Source organism: Bombus vancouverensis, chromosome 11 (genome assembly GCF_051014615.1).
Source record: "Bombus vancouverensis nearcticus chromosome 11, iyBomVanc1_principal, whole genome shotgun sequence".
NCBI classification, from domain to species: domain Eukaryota; kingdom Metazoa; phylum Arthropoda; class Insecta; order Hymenoptera; family Apidae; genus Bombus; species Bombus vancouverensis.
The window spans coordinates 2,367,691-2,382,135 of record NC_134921.1 but is presented as its reverse complement, the minus strand read 5'-3'; the positions used below and the strand labels follow the sequence as shown (position 1 = coordinate 2,382,135).

Genomic DNA, 14,445 nt, shown 5'->3' with positions numbered 1-14,445 from the left:
TTGTTGTTCATTGTGAGTGTTGTTTCTTCGCTAGAGTTGCTAGAGAAACTAACTTTTCGCGTTCTATATTGTTTAAAAGAATCTAGACTTTTCTCACCTTGATACCCAAGTTTGTAGAATGGGGTTCCTTTGCGGTGTTTTCCTCTGTGGCACTTTCAAAGGTGTTGTTTGAGTATCAAACTCGTTCTATGCTGATAGTAGTCTCGCTGATTTGATCCGCTGTGGTAAATTATTGGTAGCAGAGTTTACAACATAAGTGGTCCGAATCCTTCGATCTTCGATGATGTCCGTAGACTGAAATCGTAATTTCGTTTACACTGAAGCGATTGGATCCTGGCAGGATCGCCAAAATGTCATGTAAAAATAATGGGAAAGTAATAATTAAAAAAATGTTGGGTTCTTGAACCAGAGTTCGAGATACCTTTATTCTGTAATAGGATTACAAGTGTGCGATTAGACCGTTACCGAAAAACTGAAGCCTCGATCAACATTCAGCCCTTCTAGATATTCGTTTATCTTATGCCTACGTACCGAATTTATATCGCTTTGTTTTGGGAGTCGGTGTCGTGTGCAAGGCGGTTCAGGTTTCCTGAGTCGGTTGGAGATATTTGTTGACGTTACAAAAGCATGGGGTAGTAGTGAAATTAAGAAATCACTGTTCGTTTCCTTGCGTCGTTCGAATGATTTCGCTTGGGTTTAAACGTTTTACGAGCGTGGTAAGAAAAATTCAGACTTTAGATGTGGTGGCAGAGTTTATTATGTGAATTCAACAGAGTGACGGTTAAGAACGTTAGGACAGAGTGTGATATAACGACTCTCGATTGACGGCTCTTGACTCTTCGGTGGCTAACTGAGGATCAACGGCTGCGGTGCCGAAATATATTGACGGCCGTCAGCCCTGAGGTGATTTTGGTGTAGGACGTGTAGGGTGCCAAAGAAATACTCGGTGGTGTTTAACAGTATATTTATTAACAATTCTCGCTTTCGACTCTTTAAGTATCATTCTCGATTTCGACTCTTTACGTACAACTCTCGATTTCAACTGACGATTCTCTCCTCTCGGTTACAACTTAACTGTTTTTTCAATCCGATTCGTTTCTTTTTGTCATCCGTCAATATCCCTACTACGCACGCGTTCATTACGCATCCGCCAGCATTGCCACCTACGCCTTCTTCCAAATATTCGGCGGAAGGACCGTACGGATATCGATGACTCATTAGGCCCGTCGGCACTTGCGCTTCGGTGATACCGTTGGAAAGTTTTGTTGTCGAGTGCTGCTAAGCCCTATTCAAGTTTTTCGACCCTTTCTGCTTGTCGGCATTTACGTTTTATCGCCGACATTGTCTGTATGTCGACGATCTTTTTCGCGTTACTACAATAAAGACCAAAGAAGCCGTTCTACAGTGTCACCTAGCTAGTACAGCCACGTCGTCCGTGAATGTTAGTATTTTGCTGTTGGTAGTTACACACAATCCAACGAAACTAAATAGTTCCAAAATTGAACTAGGCTAGAAAATTAGAGTATTATGATGATACAAGTCGAAAGGGTCTGATTTCCTATACAAAAATAAGTCGAGGATGAAGTGACAATTTTTGACACAAGATTTGGTTTTCCAGAAAATCAATTATGAAGTTCCGTCCACTTGACTCGCTTTTTTTTTTTTTTTTTTTTTTTATAACGTTTATTGAACCATTAGATGAGTATTACGTTGGTACGTTGTTCACAATAAACAATGAACTTCGGTTGCGGAGTGGTTTAGGCAAAAGCCTAAGGCGACATAGCCATACAATGTTTTGTGTGTAGGAATTACATTTGTTTGTGTTTTAAATATACAACTTAAATTTGAGTCGCTGTAGAGTAGTGCTTATACATATACTATATTGTTTTTTTTCTTTCTATTTCGGTCCAGAAAGCCTGGTCGCAAAAACAGGACAGTTCGGTAGCCTACTTTTGGTTTCAGTGGGGCTGTGGGATTTTGGGAAGGGGCAGGAGAGGGCGGACGGAGAGGGGAAGGGAAGGGTGTCCTGTAGAATTATTTACAATATTTACAATGTTTACAATATTTACACTATTTTACACGGTAGGAGATTTGAACGTTGTCGCTTTGAGGCTCTTTCTCTTGTTATTTTTTTTTATTATGGTTCCGGTATCCACCAATATTTTTTAATGCTTTTTCTGTGATTGTCTTCTGTGTCTTTTTGGGGAAGGGCCATGTTGTATCTTCACCTAATGTCTACAGTCTGTCCATTTAAGCTTTTCTCGTAGAGTGTTGTTTTAATCGCTATTTTTCTTTTTATATGGTAGATTATTGGGATATTATTTTGGTCTTAGAGATAGTTTCTTTCGTCTAGGTATAAAAATGTTTCGTTTGGAAATAAGCAATCGAAGATTAAACTATTTTCTTTTATCTTTGCAGCTTGCGCGAACTGGTTTCTTGTTAGTTTTAAGATGTGGCAGTCGATGGCAGTTGGCTAAGTCGTAGATTCTTTTATTTTTAACGTATTTTTTGAATCCGTTGTGTTTGAATGTACTCAGGCAAGTACTCAGGCAAGTCCTGATGCATTTTCTTTCGAATATGCGAATTTTTTCCATTACGGAAGCTGATATGTTGTACCAGATGGGACCAGGTTATAATCGGTCTGATTAGTGCTTGGTAGCACAGAATTTTTACTTTGCTGTTGAGGAGTTTGGAGTAGAATAATCTTTTTGTTTTCCAGAATGCTTTGCTGGCTTTGGAGAGTTGAATTTCGATGTGCTGCTTGTAGTTTAATTTTTCGTCTATATTTACGCCTAGATATTTTACGCAGTTTTTGTGTGGTATGAGCTCCTCTTCGTTTGCTTTTTCTCTTAGTTGAAATTTTTTACAGTGTTCTCTTTCTATTGGACCGATTTCACTTGATTTGAGTCTAAACAGTATGGTTTCGCATTTGCTTGCATTGATTTTTAGTTTCCATATATAATAGTAATCGTTAATTTTGCCAAAAAGTTCTTGGAGTTCTGTTCTTATTGTTTTGGTTTTGCGGCCTGTTACGTAGATGATTAGGTCATCTGCGAAGGCTATGGCTACTTTTTAAGTATGCACGTACCTACATGATGGAACTTCACGATCCATTGTCTGGGAAACGAAGCCAGGAATAATTTTATATATCTGAATGGACGTCTCAAAATACCATTTATCCTCATGCATACATGTATGTTTTTTTAAATATTTGTAGAGGTTTATCTGTAGAGGGCGGTTGGTGAGGTTTAATGTGCGAGATTGCTCGTTGTTGAAACCGTCGAATATATTTAAAATGATAAATTAGTATACAGATAATGCTCGCAAAGACGCTCGTACTAACCGATTCGCTAAGGCAGTGTATAAGTCGTAAAATAGGATCGTTATTGACTCGTTAATTAGATCGCTGATAACTGGTTGATAACTGATCGACAACTGACTGTAACTTCTTTCCTTGCGATCGCGTCCGTTTATTTATACTGGTCGAGGGAAAACCGGAAAATTCGAATTCGTCTACGTTTGACGGTTGTATGTAGCGGCGACATTCTTTTGCCCGGAGTTTATTTGTTCTTACATTACTTGTAACCTAACGGTCTTGATACTTCGAGGCAAAACAACAACATGACTTGAATTGTTCTCTAAATCATGTGCCCCTATATCTTTTATCTATTGGATAACATGAAATAACAAAACTGATTACTTCAGCCAACGCCCATACCGCGTTGAAAATACTCGTTCTCGTCCGATCACGAAAGTCAAGCAGCGCTGGGCACGGTTAGTACTTAGATGGGTGACCGCTTGGGAATTCCGTGTGGTGTTGGCTCTCTTTTTACTTTTCTTAACATTTAGCCAAGCGAGCCATCGGATCTCCCCTCTGTGAAGAACATCGCTGTGTGACCGTACGGGGAGATCTCCCTTTTTGACTTTAGTAAAGCGTTTTCTTTTTCGTTGTTATTGTTATTATCAGTTATTGTTTACCTGGAATTATTCCCAATTAATTGCGACTCTTTTTCTGCTTTTATTAAGTGCAATATGTCATAAAATACACCAATTTAGTGGTCTTAAAATTAATTGAAAAGTTACACTATCAGTTATGACTAAATAAAGTTATAGTCGAACGATATCACACTATAAAAAAATATTAAAATGCATTATGAATTTTTAACTTCACGTTCAAGTCGTGTCATTTATCTTTAGTCATCTTTAATGTTTTTAATTTTACCTATATTTTTTTATACTTTTAATATATACTTTTAATTTGATGTTTTGTATAAATAATATGTGAAATCGTTAAACAAAATCATTACTACAAAATATAATTGACCACTTAAATAATTTTAGACTTTTTTGTTTTTGAGATATTAGTGAATATTAGTCCTCGTTACTTAGAAAAACGCACGGTGGACAGCGTATAGCTGGCTCTGGCGCACATCATTCTCATTTCTTTTATTTCACGAATAAAATCTTCTACACCTATGTCATCTTCTCCGTTTAGTATCGGAATACATTTTAACGCAATTTCAGCTTTTAGATGCCCAGAGTTTGCAGCTGTTGAATGGGATGGTTGGACGTATGTTGGTGGTCTTTGTGGCATACGTGGAGGTGGATTAGTATCGTGTGTTAATACAGATATGTTATCGTCATCGTTAGTTATCATAGAACCGAATTCAGTTGATTCTACTATTCTGTTTGTGATAGTTTAACACGAGAGATGTTTCTACCTAATATTTCTATTTCATTAGCGCGTTTTCTATTTTCTTCGTTGGCTAATCTTAACGCATTCTTTATTTCGTTAAATTATTGTAAACTTGAGGGTTGGAATTAACACACATAAATCACAATTCACTGCAACCACGTTATGGTTATCCGAATCCTTCTATCTTCTCATCTATGATGTTCGTAGACCGAAATCGTAATTTCGTTTACACTGAAGCGAATGGACCCTGGCAGGATCGCAAAAATGTCAAAAATGTCACGCTGACGATCGCTGTGGACGGAGTACTTTTTCGCTAGACTGAGCTCCGTTGATTGACTATTCGAAGCGCAAATCATAATAAGTTTTGCACGAGATTAAATGATTCAAGAGCGTTATTTTTTAGTATTAATTATTTATTATAAACATTGAAATTTACAATAAACTAGAATTTGAGTAATAAACTAGAAAACAATAAGCTAGAAACGCTCTGGCGCACGCGGTTGGCTAAATGTTAATAAGCTATGGTCGTATACATCAAGAAAATATCTTTTCAGCATTAAACGATTGTCACCATACGTTGTATCATTCTTGCATACACGCTTACTTATATATTGCTCTGTTTATATCATCCGGTAATGTTACATGTATTCAATATTCGAAATTAGAGAATGTACAAGTATTATATATACGTATGTCGTTTGAAAGAATGCAAAAATACATGTGCTGAAAATTATGATACAAACCGAAGGGCGATGATTCCCTGCGCGCGATGAAAATGAGGTCGAAAATGTAAAATGACATTTTTCACGAGTTTGCCAATTTATAGTGATATTCAATAACGAAAAGTGATAAATAATGCTCACTATAAAAACTATGAAGAAAATAAGAGAAGAAAAGAAGATAGACAGAATGAAAGAAGTAAGGTGATCGTCGGTGAAGGTGCCCACAAGAAATATTCTTGATTTTCAACAATAACGTTTATTAAACTTTTAACAATTAACAATAAATAACAAGTAACGATTAACACCGAACTCTCAAGAGTTAATAACCCGTTTCTCCAATTGTGTTGGCTTCGCTTAACCTTTCGTACTTCGCAGCTCGGGGCAGAATGAATTTTTGGTTCGAAACCAAACAGATTCTTTCCTTTGTTGCCCCTCGATATCGCATGCGTTTATTAGAAGTTCGCGACGGTTGCCGCGTATGCATTCTTCCGAATATTCGGCGAAAGAACCATGGGGATATCGATGGTACATTAGGCCGTCGGTCTTGCGCTTTGAAGGTATAGCGCTTTGTATCGCGAAGCTGTTGAAAATTTCCGTGGTCCAGTGCCGCCACAGAAGCAATCAAAAGAAAAATACAGCAAAAATGGATCAAGAACTTTCTTAGCGACACAAGCTTTGGTACCCAAAGGACGCGGAAAATCAACCGTCCGCCAAACCTGGTGAACAGGAATAAAAGGGCAGAAAGTAGCGAGGAAAGTGTAAGCAAAGAGGAAAGCACAACAGCAGACGCGCAGAAAAAACTAAACTATAAATTCAGCAGATAGCTCCCCATTATCAGCGATATGGACGAAAAATAGGAAAAATAGGCGTATTGCAATCACAAAAGTCCAGCCTATCTCGGATACAGCAACACCCTCAAATAATGACAATAAAAGAATTCACAATAATAAGGAAAAAGAACGAAAACCTACGGAAGAAAGCAAGTAGGCATACGGCTCCTCAAGACGGGAAATCACAAGTCCGAAAGAGAATAAAGAATGGACCGAGAGGTATACCATCATCAACGAAACCCTCAACGTCCCAGGCGCAGCTCAGCGAAATGGACAACGCAGGGGGCTCATATATCCAGTAATCTGAATACGGAAAAGCCAGACATATCCCAGACGGGCCACTAGCCCCTACAGGGAAGAATGTTGACACCACAGCCCCCACAAATAAAGACAAACCGCCTCCAATATACATCACCCACCAAGACACGAAGGAGATAGTAAAATTCATTGAAGAGACTCTAAATACAAAGTCATTCCACATTAAACGAATACACGCAGATAAACACGTGCTATTCCTACGAAATATACCAGACTTTAACAAAGCGAAAGAAATCCTAATTGCAGTTAAGACAGCCTTTTACGTATATACACCCAAATCGGAGAAGCACCACACGATCTTACTAAAGGTTCTAAACAATAGCTTCTTCGAGACAGAGATAGTCGCAGAGTTGTAAGCACTACAGATGTCAGACGTTCAATAGACAAAAGATTGGCGCTTCTTAACAAAAAGATCAATAGAGAGCGATGTATTACTTCTAATTTACATAATCCAAGTATCCCCACAAAGCAATATTTGTAACCTACTCTAAAAATGAACCGTCGAAATTACTTTAGGGCAAAATGGGAAAAAGTCAGAAAAAATGACATAACGCAATGTCACAAATGTAAACCGCGTAAAAGACGCGGTAAACAAAGACAAAGTGCACTGCATGAATTGTAAAAACTACGGATATCCTGCTTTGTATAAAGGATACCCAAAATATCAACAAATGCAAAGAATCAAAAACAAACGCGTTGCTCAAATAAGCCGCAAATTCATCCCGTAGTTAAAGTTCTCAGACGTCCTAAGACAAGGAATAAGCCGAAATCAAGTCTCCGAAAACCAGCCACATCAAACAAATTTATTACTGCGTGTAATTCAAAATCCGAACCCAATTAAAACCATACCCCAACTGAACGTAATAAACTTATCAAAGACTTCAAAAAAAGCATATTCAAAGCCCTAAATGAACAACAAACACAATTAAACGAACTATAACAATCATTAAAAACGCACAAAGAAAGGATTGACTCTTGCCCAGAAGGAGGCTCATACCTAGCCATATGCCTTGGAGATATATAATTACAATTCCTTAATTTACGGGCAAATAACACGCTCAAAACCATAGACTACGATTGTGACCATAACGCTCTCGTATTCCAAGTAAACAAAAATACATCTGACTTCCTAAACCTAGAAACACAGAGTGACGGACCCAGGTACAAGTACAAAGAAACAAACTAAGAAAGATTACAAAATCAGCTCGAAAAGAACTGCGACCTAAATATCCACAACAATGTCAACCTAGGAAAGAGGCAAATCGACTCATTTATAGACGAAATAGAAAAACATGTACGAACATGTACAAACCGCCCTTCAAGAATCCGTACTAAAAATAAAACAAAAATCGGCTTTCGAGCCCTATATCTATAATAAAAAAATGCTGCATACCATCTAAAATAAACAATCTAAAATAAAACTATTCCTGCGATAAAAGAGAAGATTTAGAATTATTAAAGTACCTTTTGCACAAAATAAAGTTGTGTCTGAAACAAGAATTTGCAAACTCGATAAATCAACACTGGGCAAACAAAATAAAAAATATCTTTAAAAAGGACTCTGCTAGCATGTCCCACAGAGAAATAAAATTTTTACATTAAAACAACCAAACTCTATTCCATCTCTCAAACTGCCTTCAGACGAGAACGATTCCATTCAGCGCGGTATGGCGTTAGCTGAAATAAGTGATTTTCTTATTTGCTTTTAATGTACAAAACAAGAATATTTGAAAAATATAAATGTGTGCAAAAATGAGTGATATATGGTATTAGTCACGTAATACTAAAACATTTCTATTTCTCCATGTTTAGATTATAGATTATTAAAAATAGATTACTAAGGAAAGTAAAAAAGATTGGAAAAATAAAAAGATTAACACCTCGCGGAGTTCCTAAGCGGTCACCCATTTAAGTACTTTCTTCATCTTAACTTTCGTTATCGGACGAGAACGAGTACTTTTTTAATTTTTTAACTATAACGTTTATTGCCCAAGAAAATACAGATTACATATGTTACGTACTCAATAAACAAAGAATTTCAGTTGAGAAGTGGCTCTGACAAAAGTATCGTTAAACGTGACGGCATGACGTAGTTATACAATATTTGGACTAGGATTTACGTGTTTTTTACATTACAGTAATTGATTGTATTAAAGCTGCTCATACGCGGTACTTTTATACAATACTGGCCTTTTTTCTTCTTTTGTCCTGAAAGTTTGCTGATAAAACTGAACAAATCGGTAGTTTATTTTTGGTTTTTGTGAGGTTGATTGTTTGTGAAAAAAGGTGAAAGGAGGACAGGGCAAGGAAGGGGTGGAGAAAGGATATCATTTAAATATGTTACAATATTTACATTTATTTTACAAATGGAGAGATTGAACGCTGGTGACGTTTCGCGGCTCTCCTTTTCTTTTTGATTTCGGTATCCAGTAATACTTTTTTATGTTTTTTCTGTGTTTGTCTTTTGGGCTTTTTTGCGGAAGAGCCATATTGTATCTTTACCTAGTATCTACGGACTGTACATTTAGCCTGTCTTGAGTGTATTTTTTTGGTATAATTCGTTTGGAAATAGACAACTGAAAATTAAGCTATTTTCTTTTATCCTTGCAGCTTGCGCGAACTGGTTTCTTGTTAGTTTTAGAATGTCACAGTCAATGCGGTATATGTTGGCTAAATCGTAGATTTTTTTATTTTTAACGTATCTTTTAAATTCACTATGTTCGGATCTATGTGTACTCGGAAAAGCCTTGATGCATCTTCTTTCCAATATACGAACTGAGGTGGTTAGTAGGACGTGTATGGTGCCAAAGAAATCCTCGGCATTTTGTTTAACGATGTATTTATTAACTCGCTTAACGACTTTGTCACATTAACTCGACTCACGACTTGTGCGGTCCGAGCTGGATCAAGCCTCGGTTTATATACGAATTTGGTTTGAGGATGTCGAGGGTGCTCGATGTAGGTTATGATGTGGAAAAGTGTCCGAAGGTCGGGGTTAGGTCGATGTCTTATCTATGATGTGGACTAAGGTGCGTCACAGCCTTGGTGTAGGCTATGATGATAAGGTGGTGATGTGTCCAAAGGAGTCCGAAACTCGGGGTCGATATCTTATGGTTGAGATGAGATTGATGTCACAACCCCCTAAGCCTTCCAAGTATTTGACGGAAGGACCATAGGGATATCGATGGCTCCTTAGGCTTGCTGGCACTTACGCTTCGTCGCAGCCTTGCTTATGTTTTGTCGATCTCTCGTAAACAGTTTTTCAACGGTAGTATACTATGTACCGACGAAACCCTTGGAAAGTTCTTTGTTGTCGAGTGCTGCTACAGAACTCTTTCCATTAACGAAGCTGGTAAGTTATACCTTGTTATATATACATTAGTAGTTATATATATGTCGGATTCACATTATTATTAGAGTTAGGGGCGTGAAACGAATCTTCATTGGAACTATCCATTGTCGTTATACAATTGAAGTAACGTTTATTAACACAAGTATGGATTTTACAGAGTTGACAAGTAACCGCGATGATTAGACACTAGTACAATGGTCTAAGATTCGATAACGAATCCGCGGTCAATAGGATGGCGAATTTACTTTTTCGTCAAAGTCTAAGTTGGACTTTTTGTTAAAACGTGGAGTAATCACTGACGTTACTTAACCCTTAGAGTGCTATGGACGCATATATGCGTCTGGCGAAAGCTATCGGTGTGGACTAAGAACACATATATGCGTTTTCTGTAAGTGTCCGGCATGGATCAAGGACGCATATATGCGTTTGACAATTTTTCCGAACACCTACGCAGAAGTAATACTATTACGTTTGTGTGAGATAAATATAAATGCATTCCTTAGTAACGGCAGTAAACAAATGCCAATAATGCCTCGTTATAACAGTTGTCTACCTGTTTCGCGGACAGTCGCATCTGTTTCGCGGACTGTTCCATACCAGACAACGACCGAGGACACCCAGAAAATCCGCGGCATAAAGACAATTTATAACAACTTCCAAGAACCTCAGAGGCTCGTCACGTACCGGAGAGTCCAAGATAGTGCCCTATATAATGTTTATTCACGATAGTGTCCTCTATAATCTATTTGATTATCTTTTACTTGTGACACCCTTCAAAATAGCAAGTATTATTGAGAAATATTTTACAAGAGACGACAGCGAAATAGAAGATTACGATTCAGGCCATTTGATGAATGATGTGTACCAGTTTGATTCACCATCATCAGACAGTGAAGAATCGATCGATCAAAGAAGAATGAATAGAAAACGGCCCGGAACCCTAAGTACATCTTCAGAAGAGGAAAGTTCAGAAGTACCTGCAAATATCGAGATCTCTCACCAAACAGGAATATTATTGTGATCAAAAACGAATTTAATGCCTAAACTACATATCTTTGACGAACAAAATGCAGGAGTAAAAGGAAATCTGAATCCAGAATCAACACCTTTAGACGCCTTTCAAATGATATTTTCGGAAGAATTAGTCGCTCAAATTACCGAGCAGACAAACAATTATTTCAAATGCTTACAACAGTGTACAGCATATAAAAAGAATTCCCGTTTGACGAATTGGAAGGATGCTTCAGTCCCTGAAATGTACGTATTTTTATGCATTTTAATGCTAATGCCACGTTCGAAGAAACTGTCTTTGAGAGAATATTGGTCTACGGACGAACTGTTGAAAAGCAATATTTTCCGCAAAATAATGGCACGAGATCGATACATGGTATTATTACAAATGTTGCACTTTAACGATAATAATACAGCAAATCTTTTGCTGTACAAGGGCAGATGTTATTCTAAACAGTTTATACCATCCAAGAGAAGTAGGTTCGGCATTAAATTATTTCTCCTTAGTGACTGTGAAACGAATTATGTATTGAACTTCATAACGTATACTGGACAAAAAACAAACATTAGTAGAAGTAACACTGCCATTGGAATCTCTGCAGATGTTGTGATGACGCTGCTTCAGCTATATCTTGGAAAGGGCTATACACTAATTACGGATAATTGGTACACGAGTCCACGTTTATATACCTTATTACACGAAAACAAAACCAACGCATTTGGAACCGTTCGTAAAAATAGGAGAGATATGCTCCACATGGAAGAAAAGTTGAAGAGAGGAGAAATGTGCTACCGATCGACTGGCATTTTATTGGCAATGAAATGGCATGATAAAAAGGAGGTTTGGATGTTGTCTTCTGCACATGGAGCTGCATTGATTGAATCTGAGAAAAGGGATTATCGTACAGGATTATATAAGAAGAAACCATCATGTATTGCCGACTATAATTCCAACATGAGTGCTGTAGATAGAGTTAATATGATCTTGAGTACACTCAATTCCCCAAGGAAAACTATAAAGTGGTACAAAAAATTATTTTTCCACTTGTTAGATTTAGCGATATATAACGCATATATTTTATATCAATAATCTACTGCTTCGAAACAAAAATTTAATGAATTTCATTTAGCGTTGATAAGAGACATTTTACGAGAATATTTCCAACGTAGAAGCATGGTAGGAGGAGGAAAGAGAAAGTCCGAGGATTTACCATTTCGTTTAATTGATAGGCATTTTCCATCAAAATGCCCTAATCGTGCCGGCACAACACAATTATCAAGAAGAAAATGTGTTGTTTGTTTGAAAAATAAGAGAAGAAACGACACGCGATACAAATGCAGAAAATGCGATGTCAGATTATGTATCGATAATTGTTTTGAAATTTTTCACACATAACTGAATTATTAACTTGAGTTATATTTACTAAATTTAGTTTTCTAGCTTATTGTTTTCTAGTTTATTACTCAAATTCTAGTTTATTGTAAATTTCAATGTTTATAATAAATAATGTTACGCCGCGCGACTCTCTGCCTGGCCCAGGTCACACACCGCGGGCCAGACGGACACCAGAGGTCCGCTCTTCCGTACGGCGTACCCTCAATAGCCTTAAGCACCGTCCATAAATCATAGATTTCTTAGAAAAGGTCCTTTAAACAAAACAAACATCTGGTCCCGAGGAGTTGCTAAACACTATTGTCTACCACGGCAGGACAAGGGAAAGTTGTTTTTTTTGTCACGCACGCGGCAACTTTCCCCCCATTAATCACTTTCTCTCGAGGGCAGTTAAGACCCTTCGTTTAACCAATTAAAAACGAAGCCTATTCCCTCACTCTCCTAAATAACATCGGCTCCAACAAATCCGATGGTCCCGTGCGCTGGAGGGACCGATCCTTAGCCTTCCACCGAGACAGCATCGTCTCCCAAGGGCACTGATTTCACATCCTTCGAACGGTCAACATCCTTCGAGCGGGTATACACACCCGCAGATCAGTCACTCACTCATCTCGTACATACGCACCAGTGTAACTATCCTCGTTATAAGTTGTGGAATAAACGGTGAAATATAATTTACTATACTGTGTCATATTCATTCAACCACCTCTGTTATCTTAACCGAAACAGGGGAACGACTACTTCGCGGCGTCGATTCACCGAATCGTAGCGAGAATTTACGCCTCTCGCTGACGCGTTTTCCTCGCGACCGCGTCTCTCCGCGATCGGTCGTAACAAATAATTAATACTAAAAAATAACGCTCTTGAATCATTTAATCTCGTGCAAAACTTATTATGATTTGCGCTTCGAATAGTCAATCAACGGAGCTCAGTCTAGCGAAAAAGTACTCCGTCCACAGCGATCGTCAGCGTGACATTTTTGACATTTTTGCGATCCTGCCAGGGTCCATTCGCTTCAGTGTAAACGAAATTACGATTTCGGTCTACGAACATCATAGATGAGAAGATAGAAGGATTCGGATAACCATAACGTGGTTGCAGTGAATTGTGATTTATGTGTGTTAATTCCAACCCTCAAGTTTACAATAATTTAACGAAATAAAGAATGCGTTAAGATTAGCCAACGAAGAAAATAGAAAACGCGCTAATGAAATAGAAATATTAGGTAGAAACATCTCTCGTGTTAAACTATCACAAACAGAATAGTAGAATCAACTGAATTCGGTTCTATGATAACTAACGATGACGATAACATATCTGTATTAACACACGATACTAATCCACCTCCACGTATGCCACAAAGACCACCAACATACGTCCAACCATCCCATTCAACAGCTGCAAACTCTGGGCATCTAAAAGCTGAAATTGCGTTAAAATGTATTCCGATACTAAACGGAGAAGATGACATAGGTGTAGAAGATTTTATTCGTGAAATAAAAGAAATGAGAATGATGTGCGCCAGAGCCAGCTATACGCTGTCCACCGTGCGTTTTTCTAAGTAACGAGGACTAATATTCACTAATATCTCAAAAACAAAGAAGTCTAAAATTATTTAAGTGGTCAATTATATTTTGTAGTAATGATTTTGTTTAACGATTTCACATATTATTTATACAAAACATCAAATTAAAAGTATATATTAAAAGTATAAAAAAATATAGGTAAAATTAAAAACATTAAAGATGACTAAAGATAAATGACACGACTTGAACGTGAAGTTAAAAATTCATAATGCATTTTAATATTTTTTTATAGTGTGATATCGTTCGACTATAACTTTATTTAGTCATAACTGATAGTGTAACTTTTCAATTAATTTTAAGACCACTAAATTGGTGTATTTTATGACATATTGCACTTAATAAAAGCAGAAAAAGAGTCGCAATTAATTGGGAATAATTCCAGGTAAACAATAACTGATAATAACAATAACAACGAAAAAGAAAACGCTTTACTAAAGTCAAAAAGGGAGATCTCCCCGTACGGTCACACAGCGATGTTCTTCACAGAGGGGAGATCCGATGGCTCGCTTGGCTAAATGTTAAGAAAAGTAAAAAGAG

At 37.4% G+C, this 14,445-nt stretch overlaps 1 non-coding gene across 1 annotated transcript; it reads left to right on the top strand.

Annotated features, from left to right (window-relative positions):
* The first annotated feature begins 3,704 nt into the window (after positions 1 to 3,704).
* Positions 3,705 to 3,823, top strand: LOC117160797 (5S ribosomal RNA). Its single transcript, XR_004464887.2, has one exon. It is a non-coding gene; the product is annotated as a 5S ribosomal RNA (ribosomal RNA).
* Positions 3,824 to 14,445: the final 10,622 nt, after the last annotated feature.